Raw genomic sequence first — 7,425 nt, forward strand, 5'->3', positions numbered from 1 at the left:
GTCGTGGTGCGCAGTGTGTGTGTGTGTATGTGGAACGAATGGTGTCATTTGCATAAATAATTTGCCATATTTTGATGAGTTATTAATTTGGGATGGTCTGAGAGAAGATGGGTGAGAATGATCAGATCTACATCTATACCATCTCTCATAATCCTCCAACAGGAAAGACAACACAGTGGCATGGAAACCCCATTGGCGGCTCAGAGGCCTAAAGCGCCTTTGGTAGATCATTTCTAATGGGACCATCAAAATAAAGTGAGGCCTAACATTTCCTAGCCATCATCTCGCCTTCTAGTGTGAAGAATGGACTGTTGGAAATGGTCCAGAATCACCTGGAACTCAGCTGGAACTCGCATTAAGAGTCCAGGAGCTCCAGGAGTTCTGCAGGGCTTCGGCTGAGGAACCTCCTCCGTGTTTGATTTGGCTCGCTGAGCTCCAGGGAGGATCACGCCCTTCTTGCTTCAGGGAACGCATTTCCCAGTCAAACACACGAGGCAGGATGCAAACGCGGCCACGACGCACGTTTACATTCGCTGCTCGAGTGGTCAGACTGGTCCGCCTGTCAATAAACAAATGCCGGCGGGCAGCTCTCCGGTTTCACCTGAGCAGGTACTTCACGCACGTTCACAATGGGTCGGGTCACCTTTCCGCTCAGGTTCAGGACAGAAACCGTGTTTTTCACCACAGTTATTGTGAGCAGCCAGTACTGCCATAACATTAAAACCACCTGCCTAATAGTGCGTATTGCAACCTCTCAGGGTGTCTTGCTGTGGTATCTGGAACCACCAAGACGACCACTGGCAGCAGATCCTTTAAGTCCTGTAAGTTGTGAGGTGGTGCCCATGATCCAAGACTGTCCTTCCTTGGAGCGCGTTAGGTAGGTACTGACCACTGCATACCAGAAGAAGACCCTTAAGACGTTGTTGACGATGTTGTAGAGAGGTTCTGAGCCGAGTCGTCTAGAACATCACAGCTTGGCTGAACCAGATCATCAGAGATGTTCACTGAACCTGTTGGTGGTTTTATTGTTATGGCTGGTCAGTGCATATCCATTAATATGCCAGAGAGGGGTCAATAATATGTATGTAAATAAGTCATGATCATGCCGTGGTGCGCAGTGTGTGTGTGTTTGTGTGTGTGTGTGTGTGTGGAACTGATGGTGTCATTTGCATAAATATTTCTACATATTTTGTGCCTTTTTGGCCGTAATTAATGAGATGCTGCTGTGGGAAGATCTGGGATGGTCTGAGAGAAGGTGAGTGAGGTGTGTGTAAGAGCGCGAGAGGAAGGTGAGTGTGTGTAAGAGAGAGGGCACCAGGTGGCAGTGTGAATGCAGTTTGGAGTGTGTGTGGGTGAGAGATGGGGACAGGAGTACAGGATGGTAGAGTGAATTATTTAGAGTGGGTGTGTTCTGTGTATCTGCTACATATTCAGTATCTAATATGAATTATTCATCATGCACTATAAATTATTCCATATCCACTATGACTAAATCAGCAGCTGTTATGAATTATGCAGTACCTTCTTTGAACCAATTCGTAACCATTATGAATTATTCTGCATCTATTATGAATTATTTAATATCCACTATTAATTATTTATGATGCACTATAAATTGTTTAGTATCTACTATGAATTATCCAGCATCTATTATTAATTATTTAATATACACTATGAATTATTCAGCATCTATTATTAATTAATGAATATACACTGTGAATTATTCAGCATCTAGTATGAATTATTTAGTATCCACTATGAATTATTCAGCATCTATTATTAATTATTTAATATACACTATGAATTATTCAGCACCTAGTATTAATTTTTTTGTATCTACTATGAATTATTCAGCATCTAGTATTAATTATTTAGTATCTACTATAAATTATTCAGCATTTAATATGAATTATTCAATATACACTTTGAATTATTCAGCATCTAGTATGAATTATTTATGATGCACTATGAATTATTTAGTATCTACTATGAATTATCCAGCATCTAATATTAATTATTTAATATACACTTTAAATTATTCAGCATCTAGTATGAATTATTCAGTATCCACTATGAATTATTGAGCATCTATTATGAATTATTTAATATTCACTATGCATGATTTAATATCTACTATAAAGTCTTCAGTAATTAACTCTAGATGATTTATTATCCAGTATGAATTCTACTGTTCAGAACATAATTAACTTGTGCTGTTCCTCACTTATGTGGGTGGATCAGAGTGTGGCAGGCCTGTAATAATGGCATTGCAGCAACAGGTAATCACCCGGTAAGTGGCGTTCCTCCACACTGTGCAATAGCTTAATTCCTTCTAGAGCTCAGAAATATCCTGTTTGAATCTCTTCAAGCCGCCAGACGTTCGTCTGCATGGCCAGAGCTGCTGAACTGGTTGTGTCGTGGCCCTGCCCCGGCTGGGTGTTGGGACGGAGAGTCAGGGCGCAGGAATGTGGTGGTGTCGGTGTGGAGATTTTCACTGCTGGCCTTGTTGTTTTTGTGTCTATTAAAAGCCTGTGTGGAGCAGCAGGAGCCGCACGGCTCGTCTCTGTCTCTGTCTCGGACTCGGCCTCTCAGGGGGGATGAAGTGCGTCGAGTTCGTGGGCCGCTGCGTCGGCTTTTTCATTCTGGCCGTTTTGTTTGATGTGGTCGGACTCATCCTGTTTCTCCTGGGCATATTCGCACCCCTCAGCTTCTGGGACCTCTTCGTGATCTCTGGCCCCATCATCATCTTCCTCAGCCTGGTGTTCTGGATATTCTGGTATATGGGGAACCTCACTGTGCCGTACCATCAGCTGATGTCCAGATGAGCCACCCTCCCCGCGTCATGGGGGGAGAGGAAGGGGTGGAAAAAAAGGGGTGGGGGGATGGTGGTGATTGGGATGGAGACTGGGACTGGGTGAAGGAGCCTGAGGAAACCAAAGGGAGCAAGGAATACATTAGTGGTCCTGGAGAGTCCAGCGGAGAGGTGCATCACAATGAAAGGTGCGTAGCAAGGTGACTTTACCGTCCATAAAAACCGTCCACAGATTTCCAGTTTTACACCAAATATAGTCCACAGGAGCTACGAGGCTAATGGAGCTAACAAATACTGGCAGCTTATGTACACCAATTAGCACAGTGCGGTGTGGAGGTGTCCGTTTTGGTGACCATTTTTATGTGGTATTATGGTCAAGATGGCGAGTAAAGGTGTCCAAATACTTTTGGCACCACTTTATCTGCATGTGTCTATATATTTGTGTCCGTTTTGATTTAGGCATGCGGCGCGCACCATGATCATTGGTGTACCTGAGCTTTCATTACTTCTTAGCTACATTATATGTCCAAATGTTTGTGGACACCGCTCCTAACAAATGCACGTTTAGCTACTTTCGGTTGCACCCATTGCTGAAACAGATAGCTCATCAGCTATCCCTGTAGAGAAGAAGTACTGCCAATAGAATAGGACTCTCTGGAGCAGATCAACATCATGGACCTATTGGGACCATAATAATGCCAGGCTTGGGCTATAGAGGGGTACAAAGCCCCCCCAGCATTGAGGAGCTGTGGAGCAGTGGAAGAACTGTGTTCTCTTGGATGATGGATGGTGGTGGAGCTCCATCCAGTACTTTTGAGATGAGTTGTAGATGGTGAGGTGAGGTGTGGTGAGGTTGTCACTCTAGTAGAAAGTCTTCTTCAATGGACAGAGTAGACAGTTACTCCAACAAAAGCAGGATCAGCTTTGATTTTAGAGGAAACACTGAAATAGCAGGTGTCCCAATACTTTTGTCCATATAGTGCATGTTAGCCCACAAGTCAAACATGCCAATCGACTACATTCGGAGTGCGGGTATAAACTGTGCCACTGATTTTAAGCAGAACTCTAGCTTGAACAGACTAGGCCTAGATCTAGAACTTTAACCCAACCTGACCGGTTCTGTCCTTGGTTCTAATGAACACGTTTCTGTTCTGTTTAGGTGACGGTTTCAGACACCACTTTGAACCCCTCGACCTCAACATTCATACAGCACTGTAACGACCTCTCCAGTGTCCCCAAGGCCTCAGGACGCACCTACAGACTCCTCAACTCTTTTTCTTGGGGCACTAAAGCAAACCCCTGCTGTTACCGAAGCTACAGCTGCTACAGTGACCAGAACTTCACGCCCATAGTTGCAGTTTTGCTTGGCTCCGCCTTGTTTTTGTGCACTTCTATAAAAGCCTAAGTGAATTAACTAGAAATAAAAGCCTGAAAAATGTAGAAATCTAGAAATCTGTCCATTCACTAGATGGATGAGAATCTTCTAAAAGTGTAAAGTGTGTAAGGACGTGTGATCGTACACTACCGTCATTGTCTGAGGAGGAAGGATGATGTTCAGATTCCACAGTAAACCTGCTGGACTGGACAGGCTGGTATGCTTTCATATCCACTAAAGCGTAATGTGAATGACTCAGGGATTTGCACTGACAGCCAATGTCGAGTAAAAGTGTCCAAATACTTTTGGCACCATTTTTTTTTCTTTCCCATGTGCCTGTATATATTTCGGTGTCGGTTTTGATTTAGGCATGCGGTGCGCACCATGATTATTGGTGTACATCAGCTTTCATTACTTCTTAGCTACATTATATGTCCAAATGTTTGTGGACACTGCTCCTAACGAATGCCCATTTAGCTACTTTCAGTTGCACCCATTGCCGACACAGATAGCTTATCAGCTAGTCCCTGTAGAGAAGAAGTACTGCTAATAGAATAGAACTCTCTGGAGCAGATCAGCTCCAGCTCCTAATAATGCCAGGCGTGGGCTAGAGGGGTATAAAGCCCCCCAGCATTGAGCTGTGGAGCAGTGGAAGAACTGTGTTCTCTGGAATGATGGTGGTGGAGCTCCATCCAGTACTTTTGAGATGAGTTGGGGATTTGTGAGATGGGGTGGTGATCATCATCCAACATCCTGGCCTCACTAACGCCACCACCTCAAAATAATACAACCCAGCGTTCAGATTGCTCAACTGCTAGCTACAAAAGTATTGGGACACCTACTCAGTCATTTTTTCTACTGAAATCAAGGGTATTAACAAAGTAACTGTCTCTACCGTCCAGAGAAGAACTAGATGGAGCACCAGCATCCATCATTCATCCATCGTTCTTCCACTGCTCCACAGCTCAATGCTGTGCTTTATACCCCTCTATAGCCCATGCCTGGCATTAGTGGTATTGGTGCCAATAAGTCTGATCCAGAAGGTCCTATTCTATTGGCAGTACTTCTTCTCTACAAGGACTGGACAAGCTGTGTGTGTGCATTTGCACATCTGTGTCAGCAATGGGTGCAACTTGGTGCAAGTTGTACTGCATACATTCATCACTAGGCGTGTCCACAAACATTTGGACACAAAGGTATTGTGTGTGTGTGTGTATGTGTGTGTTACAGTCCTCTCTCTCACACTGTGCTTTTCTGAACAGGCGGTTAAATGCAACATTTCAGGACTTGAGTAATAATCCTGCAGAAAGCCATAATGCCTCTCTGGGGGTCCAGCGTCCACCCTGAGCTCAGGCAGGCTTTCAGAGAAGACCACTAAGAGCTTTCTGATGCAATTACGCCGCAGCCGCTCTGGAGTGTCAGACATCGATTTCTGAACTCACGCGTTTAATAACTGAACACTCTCCCGTCTGAATAAGCTTCTCATCTCGTGAGACTCAGGGGGAGCTGCGCTCACGTAAACACCGCCCTACAGTTTAACCCTGTACGGTACGAACATCTGCAGTCATACAGTTCAAACAGCAGCGCGTATAAAAGAGCCGGGTTCGAGTACATGTGCGTTAATGCTAGTAACACGAGCATCTCCACAGGGCCCTTGAAAGGCCTGCTTACTGTCCAGGTCATGTCAGGGTCATGAGCGGGAAAGCAACAGCCCAACAGCACCCTCTAGTGACGCCTTCACACACACACACACACACACACACACACACACACACACAGCTTTATTAGAATAAACCCAAATAATCAGAAAGTCAGTGGTCAGTGAGAGCGTCTACCTGTAATTAACTCTATATAACATTAGAATAAACCCAAATAAACATGAAGTCAGTGGTAAACGAGTGTCTACCTGTAATTAACTCTATATAACATTCGAATAAACCCAAATAAACATAAAGTCAGCGGTCAGTGAGAGTGTCTACCTGTAATTAACTCTATATAACATTAGAATAAACCCTAATAAACATGAAGTCAGTGGTCAGTGAGAGTGTCTACCTGTAATTAACTCTATATAACATTAGAATAAACCCAAATAAACATAAAGTCAGCGGTCAGTGAGAGTGTCTACCTGTAATTAACTCTATATAACATTAGAATAAACCCTAATAAACATGAAGTCAGTGGTCAGTGAGAGTGTCTACCTGTAATTAACTCTATATAACATTAGAATAAACCCTAATAAACATGAAGTCAGTGGTCAGTGAGAGTGTCTACCTGTAATTAACTCTATATGACATTAGAATAAACCCTAATAAACATGAAGTCAGTGGTCAGTGAGAGTGTCTACCTGTAATTAACTCTATATAACATTAGAATAAACCCTAATAAACATGAAGTCAGTGGTAAACGAGTGTCTACCTGTAATTAACTCTATATGACATTAGAATAAACCCTAATAAACATGAAGTCAGTGGTCAGTGAGAGTGTCTACCTGTAATTAACTCTATATAACATTAGAATAAACCCTAATAAACATGAAGTCAGTGGTAAACAAGTGTCTACCTGTAATTAACTCTATATGACATTAGAATAAACCCTAATAAACATGAAGTCAGTGGTCAGTGAGAGTGTCTACCTGTAATTAACTCTATATAACATTAGAATAAACCCTAATAAACATGAAGTCAGTGGTCAGTGAGAGTGTCTACCTGTAATTAACTCTATATAACATTAGAATAAACCCAAATAAACAAAGTCAGTGGTTCCCTCTGTCGTGTGTGTGTGTGTGTGTGTGTGTACACGTAAGTCTATATATAAATGTGTGAGTGGGCCAGCTGCTGATGATCTCCCAATAATAGATCTTTTGTGTGATGGTGCGAGAACGCGCACGTGCGAATTGCTTACAGACCACCCAAAACACCCCCGCCCCCCTCGCCCCATCCACCTTTATCTACCCCCACGCGCGCTTTTCTCTGTTTACAAACACCCTTAGCGGGGCGGGGCTTTTGTGCTGGTGACGTCACCGGCCAACAAGCACATGTTCTGTCTGAAAGCAGCGAATCTCCTCAGTACTGAACCCAGAGGAGCCCCCCACCGCCCCCGGAGGCCGAGGGACCCTATTTACGACCCCCAGTAGCAGAGGGCCGCGTATTAAAGGAGTCTGCTGATTAAATATGGATTTTCTTAACCTCCCAAAACACGTTGACTGGCGCTGGGGATTGTGGGTACCGGAGATATGCGC

The sequence above is a fragment of the Salminus brasiliensis genome, chromosome 3 (genome assembly GCF_030463535.1).
Source record: "Salminus brasiliensis chromosome 3, fSalBra1.hap2, whole genome shotgun sequence".
Classification (NCBI taxonomy): Eukaryota; Metazoa; Chordata; class Actinopteri; order Characiformes; family Bryconidae; genus Salminus; species Salminus brasiliensis.